Source organism: Procambarus clarkii, chromosome 13 (assembly GCF_040958095.1).
Source record: "Procambarus clarkii isolate CNS0578487 chromosome 13, FALCON_Pclarkii_2.0, whole genome shotgun sequence".
Lineage (NCBI taxonomy): Eukaryota > Metazoa > Arthropoda > Malacostraca > Decapoda > Cambaridae > Procambarus > Procambarus clarkii.
In genome coordinates this window covers 41,423,144-41,450,363 of record NC_091162.1, presented here as the reverse complement: position 1 = coordinate 41,450,363, position 27,220 = coordinate 41,423,144, and positions in this window count along the sequence as shown.

The window sequence follows — 27,220 nt, the reverse complement described above, 5'->3', positions numbered from 1 at the left end:
ATTAGGCAATATTTTGCCGTTTTTCCACGTTTTTGTGAATTTTCAGTTTATGGGTATTAATTCACTATATATACGTAAAAATGATGCAAACGCATAATTGATAAGAAATTAACCTTAAATACTTTATTTTCAGTCACCCATTTGTTTCTCGTTAAAATACTGAATAGGATATTGAAAAGGGGAGAACTTCGGTTTTCATTGCATATATCGACGTTTCAGCCAGATTAGAGCGGTTTTACGTGTACATCTTCCATCTGTAATATAAACGAAAAATCAGGAACATTTTAGTTAATTCTAATGAAAACACATTGATTTTTATCATTTGTATTGTAAACAACATTGTTATATGTCTTTTCTTGGATCTAAATAATACGAAACCTCTCTCAATGATTTGAAGCTAAAATCCTCAAATATGGTAAAGTAGTGACTTTTTTCACGTTTTTCATGTAGTTTTATATTACGTAAATATATTCATTTTACCAATATTTCGATACTATTTCATGTAGTATCATGATATATGATTTAGCCTTCAAATCTCAGAATTTCTCATAATATAGCATTTTAAGCAAGTTTTCTTGCATTTTGTTTCGTACGAAAATTAATCGAATTTAGCAATATTTTGACGTTTATCATCCCCTTTTCCTTTATGTGATTTAAACAAAATATCATCGAATTAGGCAATATTTTGCCGTTTTTCCACGTTTTTGTGAATTTTCAGTTTATTGTTATTAATTCATTAATTATACAATATAAATGATGCAAACACATAATTGATTAGAAATTAACCTTAAATACTTCACTTTCAATCATCTATTTGTTTCTCGTTAAAATACTGAGTAAGATATTGAAAAGGGGAGAAGTTCTTTTTTTATTGCATATATCGACGTCTCAGCCGGAATAGAGCGGTTTTCGTGTACATCTTCCATCGGTAATATAAACGGAAAATCAGGAACATTTTAGTTAATTCTAATGAAAACACATTGATTTTTATCATTTGTATTGGAAACAACATTGTCATATGTCTTTTCTTGGATCTAAATAATACGAAACCTCGCTCTATGATTTGAAGTTAAAATCCTCAAATATGATAAAATAGTGACTTTTTCACGTTTTTCATGTAGTTTGATATTACGTAAATATATTCATTTTTACCAATATTTCGATACTATTTCATGTAGTATCACGATATGTGATTTGGCCTTCAAATCTCAGAATGTCGCATAATATTGCATTTTAAGCAAGTTTTCTTGTATTTTGTTTCGTACGAAATATCGAATTTAGCAATATTTTGACGATTATCATCCCTTTTTTATCTATGTGATTTAAACAAAATATCATCGAATTAGGCAATATTTTGCCGTTTTTCCACGTTTTTGTGAATTTTCAGTTTATGGGTATTAATTCACTATATATACGATAAAAATGATGCAAACACATAATTGATTAGATAATAACCTTAAAAACATCATTTTCAATCAACTATTTGTTTCTCGTTAAAATACTGAGTAAGAGATTGAAAAGGGGAGAAGTTCTGTTTTTATTGCATATATCGACGTTTCAGCCGGAATAGAGCGGTTTTCGTGTACATCTTCCATCGGTAATATAAACGGAAAATCAGGTACATTTTAGTTTATTCTAATGAAAACACATTGATTTTTATCATTTGTATTGGAAACAATATTGTCATATGTCTTTTCTTTGATCTAAATAATACGAAACCTCGCTCTATGATTTGAAGTTAAAATTCTCATATATGGTAAAATAGTGACTTTTTCACGTTTTCCATGTAGTGTGATTTTACGTAAATATATTCGTTTTTACCAATATTTCGATACTACTTCATGTAGTATCACGATATGTGATTTGGCCTTCAAATCTCAGAATGTCGCATAATATAGCATTTTAAGCAAGTTTTCTTGCATTTTGTTTCGTACGAAAAATCATCGAATTTAGCAGTATTTTGACGTTTATCATCCCCTTTTCCTCTATGTGATTTAAACAAAATATCATCGAATTAGGCAATATTTTCCGTTTTTCAACGTTTTTGTGAATTTTCAGTTTATGGTTATTAATTCACTATATATACGTAAAAATGATGCAAACACATAATTGATTAGATAATAACCTTAAAAACTTCATTTTCAATCAACTGTTTGTTTCTCGTTAAAATACTGAGTAAGAGATTGAAAAGGGGAGAAGTTCTGTTTTTATTGCATATATCGACGTGTCAGCCGGAATAGAGCGGTTTTACGTGTACATCTTACATCAGTAATATAAATGGAAAATCAGGAACATTTTAGTTTATTCTAATGAAAACACATTGATTTTTGTGATTTGTATTGGAAACAACATTGTCATATGTCTTTTCTTGGATCTAAATAATACGAAACCTCGCTCTATGATTAGAAGTTAAAATCCCCATATATGGTAAAATAGCGAATTTTTTCACGTTTTCCATGTAGTTTGATATTACGTAAATATATTCATTTTTACCAATATTTCGATACTATTTCATGTAGTATCACGATATGTGATTTGGCCTTCAAATCTCAGAATGTCGCATAATATAGCATTTTAAGCAAGTTTTCTTGCATTTTGTTTCGTACGAAAAATCATCGAATTTAGCAATATTTTGACGTTTTTCATCCCCTTTTCTTCTGTGATTTAAACAAAATATCATCGTATTAGGCAATATTTTGCCGTTTTTCCACGTTTTTGTGAATTTTCAGTTTATGGGTATTAATTCACTATATATACGTAAAAATGATGCAAACGCATAATTGATAAGAAATTAACCTTAAATACTTTATTTTCAGTCACCCATTTGTTTCTCGTTAAAATACTGAATAGGATATTGAAAAGGGGAGAACTTCGGTTTTCATTGCATATATCGACGTTTCAGCCAGATTAGAGCGGTTTTACGTGTACATCTTCCATCTGTAATATAAACGAAAAATCAGGAACATTTTAGTTAATTCTAATGAAAACACATTGATTTTTATCATTTGTATTGTAAACAACATTGTTATATGTCTTTTCTTGGATCTAAATAATACGAAACCTCTCTCAATGATTTGAAGCTAAAATCCTCAAATATGGTAAAGTAGTGACTTTTTTCACGTTTTTCATGTAGTTTTATATTACGTAAATATATTCATTTTACCAATATTTCGATACTATTTCATGTAGTATCACGATATATGATTTAGCCTTCAAATCTCAGAATTTCTCATAATATAGCATTTTAAGCAAGTTTTCTTGCATTTTGTTTCGTACGAAAATTAATCGAATTTAGCAATATTTTGACGTTTATCATCCCTTTTTCCTTTATGTGATTTAAACAAAATATCATCGAATTAGGCAATATTTTGCCGTTTTTCCACGTTTTTGTGAATTTTCAGTTTATTGTTATTAATTCATTAATTATACAATATAAATGATGCAAACACATAATTGATTAGAAATTAACCTTAAATACTTCACTTTCAATCATCTATTTGTTTCTCGTTAAAATACTGAGTAAGATATTGAAAAGGGGAGAAGTTCTTTTTTTATTGCATATATCGACGTCTCAGCCGGAATAGAGCGGTTTTCGTGTACATCTTCCATCGGTAATATAAACGGAAAATCAGGAACATTTTAGTTAATTCTAATGAAAACACATTGATTTTTATCATTTGTATTGGAAACAACATTGTCATATGTCTTTTCTTGGATCTAAATAATACGAAACCTCGCTCTATGATTTGAAGTTAAAATCCTCAAATATGATAAAATAGTGACTTTTTCACGTTTTTCATGTAGTTTGATATTACGTAAATATATTCATTTTTACCAATATTTCGATACTATTTCATGTAGTATCACGATATGTGATTTGGCCTTCAAATCTCAGAATGTCGCATAATATTGCATTTTAAGCAAGTTTTCTTGTATTTTGTTTCGTACGAAATATCGAATTTAGCAATATTTTGACGATTATCATCCCTTTTTTATCTATGTGATTTAAACAAAATATCATCGAATTAGGCAATGTTTTGCCGTTTTTCCACGTTTTTGTGAATTTTCAGTTTATGGGTATTAATTCACTATATATACGATAAAAATGATGCAAACACATAATTGATTAGATAATAACCTTAAAAACTTCATTTCAATCAACTATTTGTTTCTCGTTAAAATACTGAGTAAGAGATTGAAAAGGGGAGAAGTTCTGTTTTTATTGCATATATCGACGTTTCAGCCGGAATAGAGCGGTTTTCGTGTACATTTTCCATCGGTAATATAAACGGAAAATCAGGTACATTTTAGTTTATTCTAATGAAAACACATTGATTTTTATCATTTGTATTGGAAACAATATTGTCATATGTCTTTTCTTGGATCTATATAATACGAAACCTCGCTCTATGATTTGAAGTTAAAATTCTCATTTATGGTAAAATAGTGACTTTTTTACGTTTTCCATGTAGTGTGATTTTACGTAAATATATTCGTTTTTACCAATATTTCGAAACTACTTCATGTAGTATCACGATATGTGATTTGGCCTTCTAATCTCAGAATGTCGCATAATATAGCATTTTAAGCAAGTTTTCTTGCATTTTGTTTCGTACGAAAAATCATCGAATTTAGCAATATGTTGACGTTTTCATCCCCTTTTCTTCTATGTGATTTAAACAAAATATCATCGTATTAGGCAATATTTTGTCGTTTTTCCACGTTTTTGTGAATTTTCAGTTTATGGGTATTAATTCACTATATATACGTAAAAATGATGCAAACACATAATTGATTAGATAATAACCTTAAAAACTTCATTTCAATCAACTATTTGTTTCTCGTTAAAATACTGAGTAAGAGATTGAAAAGGGGAGAAGTTCTGTTTTTATTGCATATATCGACGTTTCAGCCGGAATAGAGCGGTTTTACGTGTACATCTTCCATCTGTAAAATAAACGGAAAATCAGGAACATTTTAGTAAATTCTAATGAAAACACATTGATTTTTATCATTTGTATTGGAAACAACATTGTCATATGTCTTTTCTTGGATCTAAATAATACGAAACCTCGCTCTATGATTTGAAGTTAAAATCCTCATATATGGTAAAATAGTGACTTTTTTCACGTTTTCCATGTAGTTTGATAATACGTAAATATATTCATTTTTACCAATATTTCGATACTATTTCACGTAGTATCACGATATGTGATTTGGCCTTCAAATCTCAGAATGTCGCATAATATAGCCTTTTAAGCAAGTTTTCTTGCATTTTGTTTCGTAAGGAAAATCATCGAATTTAGCAATATTTTGACGTTTATCATCCCCTTTTCCTTTATGTGATTTAAACAAAATATCATCGAATTAGGCAGTATTTTGCCGTTTTTCTACGTTTTTGTGAATTTTCAGTTTATTATTAATAATTCATTAAATATACGATAAAAATGATGCAAACACATAATTGATAAGAAATTAACCTTAAATACTTCATTTTCAATCAACCATTTGTTTCTCGTTAAAATACTGAATAGGATATTGAAAAGGGAAGAAGTTCGGTTTTCATTGCATATATCGACGTTTCAGCCAGATTAGAGCGGTTTTATGTGTACATCTTCCGTCGGTAATATAAACGAAAAATCAGGAACATTTCAGTTAATTCTAATGAAAACACATTGATTTTTATCATTTGTATTGGAAACAACATTGTCATATGTCTTTTCTTGGATCTAAATAATACGAAACCTCTCTCAATGATTTGAAGCTAAAATCCTCAAACATGGTAAAATAGTGACTTTTTTCACGTTTTTCATGTAGTGTGATTTTACGTAAATATATTCATTTTTACTAATATTTCGATACTATTTCATGTAGTATCACGATATATGATTTAGCCTTCAAATCTCAGAATTTCTCATAATATTGCATTTTAAGCAAGTTTTCTTGCATTTTGTTTCGTACGAAAAATCATCTAATTTTGCAATATTTTGACTTTTATCATTCCCTTTTCCTTTATGTGATTTAAACAAAATATCATCGAATTAGGCAATATTTTGCCGTTTTTCCACGTTTTTGTGAATTTTCAGTTTATTGTTATTAATTCATTAATTATACAATTTAAATCATGCAAACACATAATTGATTAGAAATTAACCTTAAATACTTCATTTTCAATCATCTATTTGTTTCTCAATAAAATACTGAGTAAGATATTGAAAAGGGGAGAAGTTCTGTTTTTATTGCATATATCGACGTTTCAGCCGGATTAGAGCGGTTTTACGTGTATATCTTCCATCGGTCATATAAATGGAAAACCAGGAACATTTTAGTTTATTCTAATGAAAACACATTGATTTTTATCATTTATATTGGAAACAATATTTTCATATGTCTTTTCTTGGATCTAAATAATACGAAAGCTCGCTCTATGATTTGAAGTTAAAATTCTCATATATAGTAAAATAGTGACTTTTTTCACGTTTTCCATGTAGTGTGATTTTACGTAAATATATTCGTTTTTACCAATATTTCGATACTACTTCAAGTAGTATCACGATATGTGATTTGGCCTTCAAATCTCAGAATGTATCATAATATAGCATTTTAAGCAAGTTTTCTTGCATTTTGTTTCGTACGAAAAATCATCGAATTTAGCAGTATTTTGACGTTTATCATCCCCTTTTCCTCTATGTGATTTAAACAAAATATCATCGAATTGGCAATATTTTCCGTTTTTCAACGTTTTTGTGAATTTTCAGTTTATGGGTATTAATTCACTATATATACGTAAAAATGATAAAACACATAACTGATTAGATAATAACCTTAAAAACTTCATTTTCAATCAACTGTTTGTTTCTCGTTAAAATACTGAGTAAGAGATTGAAAAGGGGAGAAGTTCTGTTTTTATTGCATATATCGACGTTTCAGCCGGAATAGAGAGGATTTACGTGTACATCTTCCATCAGTAATATATATGGAAAATCAGGAACATTTTAGTTTATTCTAATGAAAACACACTGATTTTTGTCATTTGTATTGGAAACAACATTGTCATATGTCTTTTCTTGGATCTAAATAATACGAAACCTCGCTCTATGATTTGAAGTTAAAATCCTCATATATGGTAAAATAGCGACTTTTTTCACGTTTTCCATGTAGTTTGATATTACGTAAATATATTCATTTTTACCAATATTTCGATAATATTTCATGCAGTATCACGAAATGTGATTTGGCCTTCAAATCTCAGAATGTCGCATAATATAGCATTTTAAGCAAGTTTTCTTGCATTTTGTTTCGTACGAAAAATTATCGAATTTAGCAATATTTTGACGTTTATCATCCCCTTTTCCTTTATGTGATTTAAACAAAATATCATTGAATTAGGCAATATTTTGCCGTTTCTCCACGTTTTTGTGAGTTTTCAGTTTATTATTATTAATTCATTAAATATACAATATAAATCATGCAAACACATAATTGATAAGAAACTAACTTAAAATACTTCATTTTCAATCAACCATTTGTTTCTCGTTAAAATACTGAATAGGATATTGAAAAGGGGAGAAGTTCGGTTTTCATTGCATATATCGACGTTTCAGCCAGATTAGAGGGGTTTTACGTGTACATCTTCCATCTGTAATATAAACGAAAAAATCAGGAACATTTTAGTTAATTCTAATGAAAACACATTGGTTTTTATCATTTGTATTGGAAACAACATTGTCATATGTCTTTTCTTGGATCTAAATAATACGAAACCTCTCTCAATGATTTGAAGCTAAAATCCTCAAATATGGTAAAATAGTGACATTTTTCACGTTTTCCATGTAGTTTGATAATACGTAAATATATTCATTTTTACCAATATTTCGATACTATTTCATGTAGTATCACGATATGTGATTTGGCCTTCAAATCTCAGAATGTCGCATAATATAGCATTTTAATCAAGTTTTCTTGCATTTTGTTTCGTACGAAAAATCATCGAATTTAGCAATATTTTGACGTTTATCATCCCCTTTTCCTTTATGTGATTTAAACAAATTATCATCGAATTAGGCAATATTTTGCCGTTTTTCTACTTTTTGTGAATTTTCAGTTTATTATTAATAATTCATTAAATATACGATAAAAATGATGCAAACACATAATTGATAAGAAACTAACTTAAAATACTTCATTTTCAATCAACCATTTGTTTCTCGTTAAAATACTGAATAGGATATTGAAAAGGGGAGAAGTTCGGTTTTCATTGCATATATCGTCGTTTCAGCCAGATTAGAGCGGTTTTACGTGTACATCTTCCATCGGTAATATAAACGAAAAATCAGGAACATTTCAGTTAATTCTAATGAAAACACATTGATTTTTATCATTTGTATTGGAAACAACATTGTCATATGTCTTTTCTTGGATCTAAATAATACGAAACCTCTCTCAATGATTTGAAGCTAAAATCCTCAAATATGGTAAAATAGTGACTTTTTTCACGTTTTTCATGTAGTGTGATTTTACGTAAATATATTCATTTTTACTAATATTTCGATACTATTTCATGTAGTATCACGATATATGATTTAGCCTTCAAATCTCAGAATTTCTCATAATATTGCATTTTAAGCAAGTTTTCTTGCATTTTGTTTCGTACGAAAAATCATCTAATTTTGCAATATTTTGACTTTTATCATTCCCTTTTCCTTTATGTGATTTAAACAAAATATCATCGAATTAGGCAATATTTTGCCGTTTTTCCACGTTTTTGTGAATTTTCAGTTTATTGTTATTAATTCATTAATTATACAATTTAAATCATGCAAACACATAATTGATTAGAAATTAACCTTAAATACTTCATTTTCAATCATCTATTTGTTTCTCAATAAAATACTGAGTAAGATATTGAAAAGGGGAGAAGTTCTGTTTTTATTGCATATATCGACGTTTCAGCCGGATTAGAGCGGTTTTACGTGTATATCTTCCATCGGTCATATAAATGGAAAACCAGGAACATTTTAGTTTATTCTAATGAAAACACATTGATTTTTATCATTTATATTGGAAACAATATTTTCATATGTCTTTTCTTGGATCTAAATAATACGAAAGCTCGCTCTATGATTTGAAGTTAAAATTCTCATATATGGTAAAATAGTGACTTTTTTCACGTTTTCCATGTAGTGTGATTTTACGTAAATATATTCGTTTTTACCAATATTTCGATACTACTTCAAGTAGTATCACGATATGTGATTTGGCCTTCAAATCTCAGAATGTATCATAATATAGCATTTTAAGCAAGTTTTCTTGCATTTTGTTTCGTACGAAAAATCATCGAATTTAGCAGTATTTTGACGTTTATCATCCCCTTTTCCTCTATGTGATTTAAACAAAATATCATCGAATTGGCAATATTTTCCGTTTTTCAACGTTTTTGTGAATTTTCAGTTTATGGGTATTAATTCACTATATATACGTAAAAATGATAAAACACATAACTGATTAGATAATAACCTTAAAAACTTCATTTTCAATCAACTGTTTGTTTCTCGTTAAAATACTGAGTAAGAGATTGAAAAGGGGAGAAGTTCTGTTTTTATTGCATATATCGACGTTTCAGCCGGAATAGAGAGGATTTACGTGTACATCTTCCATCAGTAATATATATGGAAAATCAGGAACATTTTAGTTTATTCTAATGAAAACACACTGATTTTTGTCATTTGTATTGGAAACAACATTGTCATATGTCTTTTCTTGGATCTAAATAATACGAAACCTCGCTCTATGATTTGAAGTTAAAATCCTCATATATGGTAAAATAGCGACTTTTTTCACGTTTTCCATGTAGTTTGATATTACGTAAATATATTCATTTTTACCAATATTTCGATACTATTTCATGCAGTATCACGAAATGTGATTTGGCCTTCAAATCTCAGAATGTCGCATAATATAGCATTTTAAGCAAGTTTTCTTGCATTTTGTTTCGTACGAAAAATTATCGAATTTAGCAATATTTTGACGTTTATCATCCCCTTTTCCTTTATGTGATTTAAACAAAATATCATTGAATTAGGCAATATTTTGCCGTTTCTCCACGTTTTTGTGAGTTTTCAGTTTATTATTATTAATTCATTAAATATACAATATAAATCATGCAAACACATAATTGATAAGAAACTAACTTAAAATACTTCATTTTCAATCAACCATTTGTTTCTCGTTAAAATACTGAATAGGATATTGAAAAGGGGAGAAGTTCGGTTTTCATTGCATATATCGACGTTTCAGCCAGATTAGAGGGGTTTTACGTGTACATCTTCCATCTGTAATATAAACGAAAAAATCAGGAACATTTTAGTTAATTCTAATGAAAACACATTGGTTTTTATCATTTGTATTGGAAACAACATTGTCATATGTCTTTTCTTGGATCTAAATAATACGAAACCTCTCTCAATGATTTGAAGCTAAAATCCTCAAATATGGTAAAATAGTGACTTTTTTCACGTTTTTCATGTAGTTTGATATTACGTAAATATATTCATTTTTACTAATTTTTCGATACTATTTCATGTAGTATCACGATATATGATTTAGCCTTCAAATCTCAGAATTTCTCATAATATTGCATTTTAAGCAAGTTTTCTTGCATTTTGTTTCGTACGAAAAATCATCGAATTTAGCAATATTTTGACGTTTTTCATCCCCTTTTCTTCTATGTGATTTAAACAAAATATCATCGTATTAGGCAATATTTTGTCGTTTTTCCACGTTTTTGTGAATTTTTAGTTTATGGGTAATTATTCACTATATATACGTAAAAATGATGCAAACACATAATTGATTAGATAATAACCTTAAAAACTTCATTTCAATCAACTATTTGTTTCTCGTTAAAATACTGAGTAAGAGATTGAATCGGGGAGAAGTTCTGTTTTTATTGCATATATCGACGTTTCAGCCGGAATAGAGCGGTTTTACGTGTACATCTTCCATCGGTAATATAAACGGAAAATCAGGAACATTTTAGTAAATTCTAATGAAAACACATTGATTTTTATCATTTGTATTGGAAACAACATTGTCATATGTCTTTTCTTGGATCTAAATAATACGAAACCTCGCTTTATGATTTGAAGTTAAAATCCTCATATATGGTAAAATAGTGACTTTTTTCACGTTTTCCATGTAGTTTGATAATACGTAAATATATTCATTTTTACCAATATTTCGATACTATTTCATGTAGTATCACGATATATGATTTAGCCTTCAAATCTCAGAATTTCTCATAATATTGCATTTTAAGCAAGTTTTCTTGCATTTTGTTTCGTACGAAAAATCATCTAATTTTGCAATATTTTGACGTTTATCATCCCCTTTTCCTTTATGTGATTTAAACAAAATATCATCGAATTAGGCAATATTTTGCCGTTTTTCCACGTTTTTGTGAATTTTCAGTTTATTGTTATTAATTCATTAATTATACAATATAAATCATGCAAACACATAATTGATTAGAAATTAACCTTAAATACTTCATTTTCAATCATCTATTTGTTTCTCGTTAAAATACTGAGTAAGATATTGAAAAGGGGAGAAGTTCTGTTTTTATTGCATATATCGACGTTTCAGCCGGATTAGAGCGGTTTTACGTGTATATCTTCCATCGGTAATATAAATGGAAAAACAGGAACATTTTAGTTTATTCTAATGAAAACCTATTGATTTTTATCATTTATATTGGAAACAATATTTTCATATGTCTTTTCTTGGATCTAAATAATACGAATGCTCGCTCTATGATTTGAAGTTAAAATTCTCATATATGGTAAAATAGTGACTTTTTTCACGTTTTCCATGTAGTGTGATTTTACGTAAATATATTCGTTTTTACCAATATTTCGATACTACTTCAAGTAGTATCACGATATGTGATTTGGCCTTCAAATCTCAGAATGTCGCATAATATAGCATTTTAAGCAAGTTTTCTTGCATTTTGTTTCGTACGAAAAATCATCGAATTTAGCAATATTTTGACGTTTATCATCCCCTTTTCCCTTATGTGATTTAAACAAAATATCATCGAATTAGGCAATATTTTCCGTTTTTCAACGTTTTTGTGAATTTTCAGTTTATGGGTATTAATTCACTATATATACGTAAAAATGATGCAAACACATAATTGATTAGATAATAACCTTAAAAACTTCATTTTCAATCAACTATTTGTTTCTCGTTAAAATACTGAGTAAGAGATTGAAAAGGGGAGAAGTTCTGTTTTTATTGCATATATCGACGTTTCAGCCAGATTAGAGGGGTTTTACGTGTACATCTTCCATCTGTAATAAAAACGAAAAAATCAGGAACATTTTAGTTAATTCTAATGAAAACACATTGGTTTTTATCATTTGTATTGGAAACAACATTGTCATATGTCTTTTCTTGGATCTAAATAATACGAAACCTCTCTCAATGATTTGAAGCTAAAATCCTCAAATATGGTAAAATAGTGACTTTTTTCACGTTTTTCATGTAGTTTGATATTACGTAAATATATTCATTTTACCAATATTTCGATACTATTTCATGTAGTATCACGATATATGATTTAGGCTTCAAATCTCAGAATTTCTCATAATATTGCATTTTAAGCAAGTTTTCTTGCATTTTGTTTCGTACGAAAAATCATCGAATTTAGCATAATTTTGACGTTTATCATCCCCTTTTCCTTTATGTGATTAAAACAAAATATCATCGAATTAGGCAATATTATGCCGTTTTTCCACGTTTTTGTGAATTTTCAGTTTATTGTTATTAATTCATTAATTATACAATATAAATCATGCAAACACATAATTGATTAGAAATTAACCTTAAATACTTCATTTTCAATCATCTATTTGTTTCTCGTAAAAATACTGAGTAAGATATTGAAAAGGGGAGAAGTTCTGTTTTTATTGCATATATCGACGTTTCAGCCGGATTAGAGCGGTTTTACGTGTACATCTTCCATCGGTAATATAAATGGAAAAACAGGAACATTTTAGTTTATTCTAATGAAAACACATTGATTTTTATCATTTATATTGGAAACAATATTTTCATATGTCTTTTCTTGGATCTAAATAATACGAATGCTCGCTCTATGATTTGAAGTTAAAATTCTCATATATGGTAAAATAGTGACTTTTTTCACGTTTTCCATGTAGTGTGATTTTACGTAAATATATTCGTTTTTACCAATATTTCGATACTACTTAAAGTAGTATCACGATATGTGATTTGGCCTTCAAATCTCAGATTGTCGCATAATATAGCATTTTAAGCAAGTTTTCTTGCATTTTGTTTCGTACGAAAAATCATCGAATTTAGCAGTATTTTGACGTTTATCATCCCCTTTTCCTCTATGTGATTTAAACAAAATATCATCGAATTAGGCAATATTTTCCGTTTTTCAACGTTTTTGTGAATTTTCAGTTTTTGGGTATTAATTCACTATATATACGTAAAATTGATGCAAACACATAATTGATTAGATAATAACCTTAAAAACTTCATTTTCAATCAACTATTTGTTTCTCGTTAAAATACTGAGTAAGAGATTGAAAAGGAGAGAAGTTCTGTTTTTATTGCATATATCGACGTTTCAGCCAGATTAGAGGGGTTTTACGTGTACATCTTCCATCTGTAATATAAACGAAAAAATCAGGAACATTTTAGTTAATTCTAATGAAAACACATTGGTTTTTATCATTTGTATTGGAAACAACAATGTCATATGTCTTTTCTTGGATCTAAATAATACGAAACCTCTCTCAATGATTTGAAGCTAAAATCCTCAAATATGGTAAAATAGTGACTTTTTTCACGTTTTTCATGTAGTTTGATATTACGTAAATATATTCATTTTACCAATATTTCGATACTATTTCATGTAGTATCACGATATATGATTTAGGCTTCAAATCTCAGAATTTCTCATAATATTGCATTTTAAGCAAGTTTTCTTGCATTTTGTTTCGTACGAAAAATCATCGAATTTAGCATAATTTTGACGTTTATCATCCCCTTTTCCTTTATGTGATTAAAACAAAATATCATCGAATTAGGCAATATTATGCCGTTTTTCCACGTTTTTGTGAATTTTCAGTTTATTGTTATTAATTCATTAATTATACAATATAAATCATGCAAACACATAATTGATTAGAAATTAACCTTAAATACTTCATTTTCAATCATCTATTTGTTTCTCGTTAAAATACTGAGTAAGATATTGAAAAGGGGAGAAGTTCTGTTTTTATTGCATATATCGACGTTTCAGCCGGATTAGAGCGGTTTTACGTGTACATCTTCCATCGGTAATATAAATGGAAAAACAGGAACATTTTAGTTTATTCTAATGAAAACACATTGATTTTTATCATTTATATTGGAAACAATATTTTCATATGTCTTTTCTTGGATCTAAATAATACGAATGCTCGCTCTATGATTTGAAGTTAAAATTCTCATATATGGTAAAATAGTGACTTTTTTCACGTTTTCCATGTAGTGTGATTTTACGTAAATATATTCGTTTTTACCAATATTTCGATACTACTTCAAGTAGTATCACGATATGTGATTTGGCCTTCAAATCTCAGAATGTATCATAATATAGCATTTTAAGCAAGTTTTCTTGCATTTTGTTTCGTACGAAAAATCATCGAATTTAGCAGTATTTTGACGTTTATCATCCCCTTTTCCTCTATGTGATTTAAACAAAATATCATCGAATTGGCAATATTTTCCGTTTTTCAACGTTTTTGTGAATTTTCAGTTTATGGGTATTAATTCACTATATATACGTAAAAATGATAAAACACATAACTGATTAGATAATAACCTTAAAAACTTCATTTTCAATCAACTGTTTGTTTCTCGTTAAAATACTGAGTAAGAGATTGAAAAGGGGAGAAGTTCTGTTTTTATTGCATATATCGACGTTTCAGCCGGAATAGAGAGGATTTACGTGTACATCTTCCATCAGTAATATATATGGAAAATCAGGAACATTTTAGTTTATTCTAATGAAAACACACTGATTTTTGTCATTTGTATTGGAAACAACATTGTCATATGTCTTTTCTTGGATCTAAATAATACGAAACCTCGCTCTATGATTTGAAGTTAAAATCCTCATATATGGTAAAATAGCGACTTTTTTCACGTTTTCCATGTAGTTTGATATTACGTAAATATATTCATTTTTACCAATATTTCGATACTATTTCATGCAGTATCACGAAATGTGATTTGGCCTTCAAATCTCAGAATGTCGCATAATATAGCATTTTAAGCAAGTTTTCTTGCATTTTGTTTCGTACGAAAAATTATCGAATTTAGCAATATTTTGACGTTTATCATCCCCTTTTCCTTTATGTGATTTAAACAAAATATCATTGAATTAGGCAATATTTTGCCGTTTCTCCACGTTTTTGTGAGTTTTCAGTTTATTATTATTAATTCATTAAATATACAATATAAATCATGCAAACACATAATTGATAAGAAACTAACTTAAAATACTTCATTTTCAATCAACCATTTGTTTCTCGTTAAAATACTGAATAGGATATTGAAAAGGGGAGAAGTTCGGTTTTCATTGCATATATCGACGTTTCAGCCAGATTAGAGGGGTTTTACGTGTACATCTTCCATCTGTAATATAAACGAAAAAATCAGGAACATTTTAGTTAATTCTAATGAAAACACATTGGTTTTTATCATTTGTATTGGAAACAACATTGTCATATGTCTTTTCTTGGATCTAAATAATACGAAACCTCTCTCAATGATTTGAAGCTAAAATCCTCAAATATGGTAAAATAGTGACTTTTTTCACGTTTTTCATGTAGTTTGATATTACGTAAATATATTCATTTTTACTAATTTTTCGATACTATTTCATGTAGTATCACGATATATGATTTAGCCTTCAAATCTCAGAATTTCTCATAATATTGCATTTTAAGCAAGTTTTCTTGCATTTTGTTTCGTACGAAAAATCATCGAATTTAGCAATATTTTGACGTTTTTCATCCCCTTTTCTTCTATGTGATTTAAACAAAATATCATCGTATTAGGCAATATTTTGTCGTTTTTCCACGTTTTTGTGAATTTTTAGTTTATGGGTAATTATTCACTATATATACGTAAAAATGATGCAAACACATAATTGATTAGATAATAACCTTAAAAACTTCATTTCAATCAACTATTTGTTTCTCGTTAAAATACTGAGTAAGAGATTGAATCGGGGAGAAGTTCTGTTTTTATTGCATATATCGACGTTTCAGCCGGAATAGAGCGGTTTTACGTGTACATCTTCCATCGGTAATATAAACGGAAAATCAGGAACATTTTAGTAAATTCTAATGAAAACACATTGATTTTTATCATTTGTATTGGAAACAACATTGTCATATGTCTTTTCTTGGATCTAAATAATACGAAACCTCGCTTTATGATTTGAAGTTAAAATCCTCATATATGGTAAAATAGTGACTTTTTTCACGTTTTCCATGTAGTTTGATAATACGTAAATATATTCATTTTTACCAATATTTCGATACTATTTCATGTAGTATCACGATATATGATTTAGCCTTCAAATCTCAGAATTTCTCATAATATTGCATTTTAAGCAAGTTTTCTTGCATTTTGTTTCGTACGAAAAATCATCTAATTTTGCAATATTTTGACGTTTATCATCCCCTTTTCCTTTATGTGATTTAAACAAAATATCATCGAATTAGGCAATATTTTGCCGTTTTTCCACGTTTTTGTGAATTTTCAGTTTATTGTTATTAATTCATTAATTATACAATATAAATCATGCAAACACATAATTGATTAGAAATTAACCTTAAATACTTCATTTTCAATCATCTATTTGTTTCTCGTTAAAATACTGAGTAAGATATTGAAAAGGGGAGAAGTTCTGTTTTTATTGCATATATCGACGTTTCAGCCGGATTAGAGCGGTTTTACGTGTATATCTTCCATCGGTAATATAAATGGAAAAACAGGAACATTTTAGTTTATTCTAATGAAAACCTATTGATTTTTATCATTTATATTGGAAACAATATTTTCATATGTCTTTTCTTGGATCTAAATAATACGAATGCTCGCTCTATGATTTGAAGTTAAAATTCTCATATATGGTAAAATAGTGACTTTTTTCACGTTTTCCATGTAGTGTGATTTTACGTAAATATATTCGTTTTTACCAATATTTCGATACTACTTCAAGTAGTATCACGATATGTGATTTGGCCTTCAAATCTCAGAATGTCGCATAATATAGCATTTTAAGCAAGTTTTCTTGCATTTTGTTTCGTACGAAAAATCATCGAATTTAGCAATATTTTGACGTTTATCATCCCCTTTTCCCTTATGTGATTTAAACAAAATATCATCGAATTAGGCAATATTTTCCGTTTTTCAACGTTTTTGTGAATTTTCAGTTTATGGGTATTAATTCACTATATATACGTAAAAATGATGCAAACACATAATTGATTAGATAATAACCTTAAAAACTTCATTTTCAATCAACTATTTGTTTCTCGTTAAAATACTGAGTAAGAGATTGAAAAGGGGAGAAGTTCTGTTTTTATTGCATATATCGACGTTTCAGCCAGATTAGAGGGGTTTTACGTGTACATCTTCCATCTGTAATAAAAACGAAAAAATCAGGAACATTTTAGTTAATTCTAATGAAAACACATTGGTTTTTATCATTTGTATTGGAAACAACATTGTCATATGTCTTTTCTTGGATCTAAATAATACGAAACCTCTCTCAATGATTTGAAGCTAAAATCCTCAAATATGGTAAAATAGTGACTTTTTTCACGTTTTTCATGTAGTTTGATATTACGTAAATATATTCATTTTACCAATATTTCGATACTATTTCATGTAGTATCACGATATATGATTTAGGCTTCAAATCTCAGAATTTCTCATAATATTGCATTTTAAGCAAGTTTTCTTGCATTTTGTTTCGTACGAAAAATCATCGAATTTAGCATAATTTTGACGTTTATCATCCCCTTTTCCTTTATGTGATTAAAACAAAATATCATCGAATTAGGCAATATTATGCCGTTTTTCCACGTTTTTGTGAATTTTCAGTTTATTGTTATTAATTCATTAATTATACAATATAAATCATGCAAACACATAATTGATTAGAAATTAACCTTAAATACTTCATTTTCAATCATCTATTTGTTTCTCGTAAAAATACTGAGTAAGATATTGAAAAGGGGAGAAGTTCTGTTTTTATTGCATATATCGACGTTTCAGCCGGATTAGAGCGGTTTTACGTGTACATCTTCCATCGGTAATATAAATGGAAAAACAGGAACATTTTAGTTTATTCTAATGAAAACACATTGATTTTTATCATTTATATTGGAAACAATATTTTCATATGTCTTTTCTTGGATCTAAATAATACGAATGCTCGCTCTATGATTTGAAGTTAAAATTCTCATATATGGTAAAATAGTGACTTTTTTCACGTTTTCCATGTAGTGTGATTTTACGTAAATATATTCGTTTTTACCAATATTTCGATACTACTTAAAGTAGTATCACGATATGTGATTTGGCCTTCAAATCTCAGATTGTCGCATAATATAGCATTTTAAGCAAGTTTTCTTGCATTTTGTTTCGTACGAAAAATCATCGAATTTAGCAGTATTTTGACGTTTATCATCCCCTTTTCCTCTATGTGATTTAAACAAAATATCATCGAATTAGGCAATATTTTCCGTTTTTCAACGTTTTTGTGAATTTTCAGTTTTTGGGTATTAATTCACTATATATACGTAAAATTGATGCAAACACATAATTGATTAGATAATAACCTTAAAAACTTCATTTTCAATCAACTATTTGTTTCTCGTTAAAATACTGAGTAAGAGATTGAAAAGGAGAGAAGTTCTGTTTTTATTGCATATATCGACGTTTCAGCCAGATTAGAGGGGTTTTACGTGTACATCTTCCATCTGTAATATAAACGAAAAAATCAGGAACATTTTAGTTAATTCTAATGAAAACACATTGGTTTTTATCATTTGTATTGGAAACAACAATGTCATATGTCTTTTCTTGGATCTAAATAATACGAAACCTCTCTCAATGATTTGAAGCTAAAATCCTCAAATATGGTAAAATAGTGACTTTTTTCACGTTTTTCATGTAGTTTGATATTACGTAAATATATTCATTTTACCAATATTTCGATACTATTTCATGTAGTATCACGATATATGATTTAGGCTTCAAATCTCAGAATTTCTCATAATATTGCATTTTAAGCAAGTTTTCTTGCATTTTGTTTCGTACGAAAAATCATCGAATTTAGCATAATTTTGACGTTTATCATCCCCTTTTCCTTTATGTGATTAAAACAAAATATCATCGAATTAGGCAATATTATGCCGTTTTTCCACGTTTTTGTGAATTTTCAGTTTATTGTTATTAATTCATTAATTATACAATATAAATCATGCAAACACATAATTGATTAGAAATTAACCTTAAATACTTCATTTTCAATCATCTATTTGTTTCTCGTTAAAATACTGAGTAAGATATTGAAAAGGGGAGAAGTTCTGTTTTTATTGCATATATCGACGTTTCAGCCGGATTAGAGCGGTTTTACGTGTACATCTTCCATCGGTAATATAAATGGAAAAACAGGAACATTTTAGTTTATTCTAATGAAAACACATTGATTTTTATCATTTATATTGGAAACAATATTTTCATATGTCTTTTCTTGGATCTAAATAATACGAATGCTCGCTCTATGATTTGAAGTTAAAATTCTCATATATGGTAAAATAGTGACTTTTTTCACGTTTTTCCATGTAGTGTGATTTTACGTAAATATATTCGTTTTTACCAATATTTCGATACTACTTCAAGTAGTATCACGATATGTGATTTGGCCTTCAAATCTCAGATTGTCGCATAATATAGCATTTTAAGCAAGTTTTCTTGCATTTTGTTTCGTACGAAAAATCATCGAATTTAGCAGTATTTTGACGTTTATCATCCCCTTTTCCTCTATGTGATTTAAACAAAATATCATCGAATTAGGCAATATTTTCCGTTTTTCAACGTTTTTGTGAATTTTCAGTTTATGGGTATTAATTCACTATATATACGTAAAATTGATGCAAACACATAATTGATTAGATAATAACCTTAAAAACTTCATTTTCAATCAACTATTTGTTTCTCGTTAAAATACTGAGTAAGAGATTGAAAAGGGGAGAAGTTCTGTTTTTATTGCATATATCGACGTTTCAGCCAGATTAGAGGGGTTTTACGTGTACATCTTCCATCTGTAATATAAACGAAAAAATCAGGAACATTTTAGTTAATTCTAATGAAAACACATTGGTTTTTATCATTTGTATTGGAAACAACATTGTCATATGTCTTTTCTTGGATCTAAATAATACGAAACCTCTCTCAATGATTTGAAGCTAAAATCCTCAAATATGGTAAAATAGTGACTTTTTTCACGTTTTTCATGTAGTTTGATATTACGTATATATATTCATTTTTACTAATTTTTCGATACTATTTCATGTAGTATCACGATATATGATTTAGCCTTCAAATCTCAGAATTTCTCATAATATTGCATTTTAAGCAAGTTTTCTTGCATTTTGTTTCGTACGAAAAATCATCGAATTTAGCAATATTTTGACGTTTTTCATCCCCTTTTCTTCTATGTGATTTAAACAAAATATCATCGTATTAGGCAATATTTTGTCGTTTTTCCACGTTTTTGTGAATTTTTAGTTTATGGGTATTAATTCACTATATATACGTAAAAATGATGCAAACACATAATTGATTAGATAATAACTTAAAAACTTCATTTCAATCAACTATTTGTTTCTCGTTAAAATACTGAGTAAGAGATTGAAAAGGGGAGAAGTTCTGTTTTTATTGCATATATCGACGTTTCAGCCGGAATAGAGCGGTTTTACGTGTACATCTTCCATCGGTAATATAAACGGAAAATCAGGAACATTTTAGTAAATTCTAATGAAAACACATTGATTTTTATCATTTGTATTGGAAACAACATTGTCATATGTCTTTTCTTGGATCTAAATAATACGAAACCTCGCTTTATGATTTGAAGTTAAAATCCTCATATATGGTAAAATAGTGACTTTTTTCACGTTTTCCATGTAGTTTGATAATACGTAAATATATTCGTTTTTACCAATATTTCGATACTATTTCATGTAGTATCACGATATATGATTTAGCCTTCAAATCTCAGAATTTCTCATAATATTGCATTTTAAGCAAGTTTTCTTGCATTTTGTTTCGTACGAAAAATCATCTAATTTTGCAATATTTTGACGTTTATCATCCCCTTTTCCTTTATGTGATTTAAACAAAATATCATCGAATTAGGCAATATTTTGCCGTTTTTCCACGTTTTTGTGAATTTTCAGTTTATTGTTATTAATTCATTAATTATACAATATAAATCATGCAAACACATAATTGATTAGAAATTAACCTTAAATACTTCATTTTCAATCATCTATTTGTTTCTTGTTAAAATACTGAGTAAGATATTGAAAAGGGGAGAAGTTCTGTTTTTATTGCATATATCGACGTTTCAGCCGGATTAGAGAGGTTTTACGTGTATATCTTCCATCGGTAATATAAATGGAAAAACAGGAACATTTTAGTTTATTCTAATGAAAACACATTGATTTTTATCATTTATATTGGAAACAATATTTTCATATGTCTTTTCTTGGATCTAAATAATACGAATGCTCGCTCTATGATTTGAAGTTAAAATTCTCATATATGGTAAAATAGTGACTTTTTTCACGTTTTCCATGTAGTGTGATTTTACGTAAATATATTCGTTTTTACCAATATTTCGATACTACTTCAAGTAGTATCACGATATGTGATTTGGCCTTCAAATCTCAGAATGTCGCATAATATAGCATTTTAAGCAAGTTTTCTTGCATTTTGTTTCGTACGAAAAATCATCGAATTTAGCAGTATTTTGACGTTTATCATCCCTTTTTCCTCTATGTGATTTAAACAAAATATCATCGAATTAGGCAATATTTTCCGTTTTTCAACGTTTTTGTGAATTTTCAGTTTATGGGTATTAATTTAATATATATACGTAAAAATGATGCAAACACATAATTGATTAGATAATAACCTTAAAAACTTCATTTTCAATCAACTATTTGTTTCTCGTTAAAATACTGAGTAAGAGATTAAAAAGGGGAGAAGTTCTGTTTTTATTGCATATATCGACGTTTCAGCCAGATTAGAGGGGTTTTACGTGTACATCTTCCATCTGTAATATAAACGAAAAAATCAGGAACATTTTAGTTAATTCTAATGAAAACACATTGGTTTTTATCATTTGTATTGGAAACAACATTGTCATATGTCTTTTCTTGGATCTAAATAATACGAAACCTCTCTCAATGATTTGAAGCTAAAATCCTCAAATATGGTAAAATAGTGACTTTTTTCACGTTTTTCATGTAGTTTGATATTACGTAAATATATTCATTTTTACTAATTTTTCGATACTATTTCATGTAGTATCACGATATATGATTTAGCCTTCAAATCTCAGGATTTCTCCTAATATTGCATTTTAAGCAAGTTTTCTTGCATTTTGTTTCGTACGAAAAATCATCGAATTTAGCAATATTTTGACGTTTTTCATCCCCTTTTCTTCTATGTGATTTAAACAAAATATCATCGTATTAGGCAATATTTTGTCGTTTTTCCACGTTTTTGTGAATTTTTAGTTTATGGGTATTAATTCACTATATATACGTAAAAATGATGCAAACACATAATTGATTAGATAATAACCTTAAAAACTTCATTTCAATCAACTATTTGTTTCACGTTAAAATACTGAGTAAGAGATTGAAAAGGGGAGAAGTTCTGTTTTTATTGCATATATCGACGTTTCAGCCGGAATAGAGCGGTTTTACGTGTACATCTTCCATCGGTAATATAAACGGAAAATCAGGAACATTTTAGTAAATTCTAATGAAAACACATTGATTTTTATCATTTGTATTGGAAACAACATTGTCATATGTCTTTTCTTGGATGTAAATAATACGAAACCTCGCTTTATGATTTGAAATTAAAATCCTCATATATGGTAAAATAGTGACTTTTTTCACGTTTTCCATGTAGTTTGATAATTCGAAAATATATTCATTTTTACCAATATTTCGATACTATTTCATGTAGTATCACGATATATGATTTAGCCTTCAAATCTCAGAATTTCTCATAATATTGCATTTTAAGCAAGTTTTCTTGCATTTTGTTTCGTACGAAAAATCATCGAATTTAGCATAATTTTGACGTTTATCATCCCCATTTCCTTTATGTGATTAAAACAAAATATCATCGAATTAAGGCAATATTTTGCCGTTTTTCCACGTTTTTGTGAATTTTCAGTTTATTGTTATTAATTCATTATTTATACAATATAAATCATGCAAACACATAATTGATTAGAAATTAACCTTAAATACTTCATTTTCAATCATCTATTTGTTTCTCGTTAAAATACTGAGTAAGATATTGAAAAGGGGAGAAGTTCTGTTTTTATTGCATATATCGACGTTTCAGCCGGATTAGTGCGGTTTTACGTGTATATCTTCCATCGGTAATATAAATGGAAAAACAGGAACATTTTAGTTTATTCTAATGAAAACACATTGGTTTTTATCATTTGTATTGGAAACAACATTGTCATATGTCTTTTCTTGGATCTAAATAACACGAAACCTCTCTCAATGATTTGAAGCTAAAATCCTCAAATATGGTAAAATAGTGACTTTTTTCACGTTTTTCATGTAGTTTGATATTACGTAAATATATTCATTTTTACTAATTTTTCGATACTATTTCATGTAGTATCACGATATATGATTTAGCCTTCAAATCTCAGAATTTCTCATAATATTGCATTTTAAGCAAGTTTTCTTGCATTTTGTTTCGTACGAAAAATCATCGAATTTAGCAATATTTTGACGTTTTTCATCCCCTTTTCTTCTATGTGATTTAAACAAAATATCATCGTATTAGGCAATATTTTGTCGTTTTTCCACGTTTTTGTGAATTTCTAGTTTATGGGTATTAATTCACTATATATACGTAAAAATGATGCAAACACATAATTGATTAGATAATAACCTTAAAAACTTCATTTCAATCAACTATTTGTTTCTCGTTAAAATACTGAGTAAGAGATTGAAAAGGGAAGAAGTTCTGTTTTTATTGCATATATCGACGTTTCAGCCGGAATAGAGCGGTTTTACGTGTACATCTTCCATCGGTAATATAAACGGAAAATCAGGAACATTTTAGTAAATTCTAATGAAAACACATTGATTTTTATCATTTGTATTGGAAACAACATTGTCATATGTCTTTTCTTGGATGTAAATAATACGAAACCTCGCTTTATGATTTGAAATTAAAATCCTCATATATGGTAAAATAGTGACTTTTTTCACGTTTTCCATGTAGTTTGATAATTCGTAAATATATTCATTTTTACCAATATTTCGATACTATTTCATGTAGTATCACGATATATGATTTAGCCTTCAAATCTCAGAATTTCTCATAATATTGCATTTTAAGCAAGTTTTCTTGCATTTTGTTTCGTACGAAAAATCATCTAATTTTGCAATATTTTGACGTTTATCATCCCCTTTTCCTTTATGTGATTAAAACAAAATATCATCGAATTAGGCAATATTTTGCCGTTTTTCCACGTTTTTGTGAATTTTCAGTTTAATGTTATTAATTCATTAATTATACAATATAAATCATGCAAACACATAATTGATTAGAAATTAACCTTAAATACTTCATTTTCAATCATCTATTTGTTTCTCGTTAAAATACTGAGTAAGATATTGAAAAGGGGAGAAGTTCTGTTTTTATTGCATATATCGACGTTTCAGCCGGATTAGAGCGGTTTTACGTGTATATCTTCCATCGGTAATATAAATGGAAAAACAGGAACATTTTAATTTATTCTAATGAAAACACATTGATTTTTATCATTTATATTGGAAACAATATTTTCATATGTCTTTTCTTGGATCTAAATAATACGAATGCTCGCTCTATGATTTGAAGTTATAATTCTCATATATGGTAAAATAGTGACTTTTTTCACGTTTTCCATGTAGTGTGATTTTACGTAAATATATTCGTTTTTACCAATATTTCGATACTACTTCAAGTAGTATCACGATATGTGATTTGGCCTTCAAATGTCAGAATGTCGCATAATATAGCATTTTAAGCAAGTTTTCTTGCATTTTGTTTCGTACGAAAAATCATCGAATTTAGCAGTATTTTGACGTTTATCATCCCCTTTTCCTCTATGTGATTTAAACAAAATATCATCGAATTAGGCAATATTTTCCGTTTTTCAACGTTTTTGTGAATTTTCAGTTTATGGGTATTAATTCACTATATATACGTAAAAATGATGCAAACACATAATTGATTAGATAATAACCTTAAAAACTTCATTTTCAATCAACTATTTGTTTCTCGTTAAAATACTGAGTAAGAGATTGAAAAGGGGAGAAGTTCTGTTTTTATTGCATATATCGACGTTTCAGCCAGATTAGAGGGGTTTTACGTGTACATCTTCCATCTGTAATATAAACGAAAAAATCAGGAACATTTTAGTTAATTCTAATGAAAACACATTGGTTTTTATCATTTGTATTGGAAACAACATTGTCATATGTCTTTTTTGGATCTAAATAATACGAAACCTCTCTCAATGATTTGAAGCTAAAATCCTCAAATATGGTAAAATAGTGAATTTTCACGTTTTTCATGTAGTTTGATATTACGTAAATATATTCATTTTTACTAATATTTCGAAACTATTTCATGTAGTATCACGATATATGATTTAGCCTTCATATCTCAGAATTTCTCATAATATTGCATTTTAAGCAAGTTTTCTTGCATTTTGTTTCGTACGAAAAATCATCGAATTTAGCAATATTTTGACGTTTATCATCCCCTTTTCCTTTATGTGATTTAAACAAAATATCATCGAATTAGGCAATATTTTGCCGTTTTTCCACGTTTTTGTGAATTTTCAGTTTATTGTTATTAATTTATTAATTATACAATTTAAATGATGCAAACACATAATTGATTAGATAATAACCTAAAAAACTTCATTTTCAATCAACTATTTGTTTCTCGTTAAAATACTGAGTAAGAGATTGAAAAGGGGAGAAGTTCTGTTTTTATTGCATATATCGACGTTTCAGCCGGAATAGAGCGGTTTTACGTGTACATCTTCCAACGGTAATATAAATGGAAAATCAGGAACATTTTAGTTTATTCTAATGAAAACACATTGATTTTTGTCATTTGTATTGGAAACAACATTGTCATATGTGTTTTCTTGGATCTAAATAATACGAAACCTCGCTCTATGATTTGAAGTTAAAATCCTCAAATATGGTAAAATAGTGACTTTTTTCACGTTTTCCATGTAGTTTGATATTACGTAAATATATTCATTTTTACCAATATTTCGAAACTATTTCATGTAGTATCACGATATGTGATTTGGCCTTCAAATCTCAGAATGTCGCATAATATAGCATTTTAAGCAAGTTTTCTTGCATTTCTTTTCGTACGAAAAATCATCGAATTTAGCAATATTTTGACGTTTATCATCCCCTTTTCCTTTATGTGATTTAAACAAAATATCATCGAATTAGGCAATATTTTGCCGTTTTTCTACGTTTTGTGAATTTTCAGTTTATTATTATTAATTCATTAAATATACGATAAAAATGATGCAAACACATAATTGATAAGAAATTAACCTTAAATACTTCATTTTCAATCAACCATTTGTTTCTCGTTAAAATACTGAATAGGATATTGAAAAGGGGAAAAGTTCGGTTTTCATTGCATATATCGACGTTTCAGCCAGATTAGAGCGGTTTTACGTGTACATCTTCCATCTGTAATATAAACGAAAAATCAGGAACATTTTAGTGTTTTCTAATGAAAACACATTGGTTCTTAT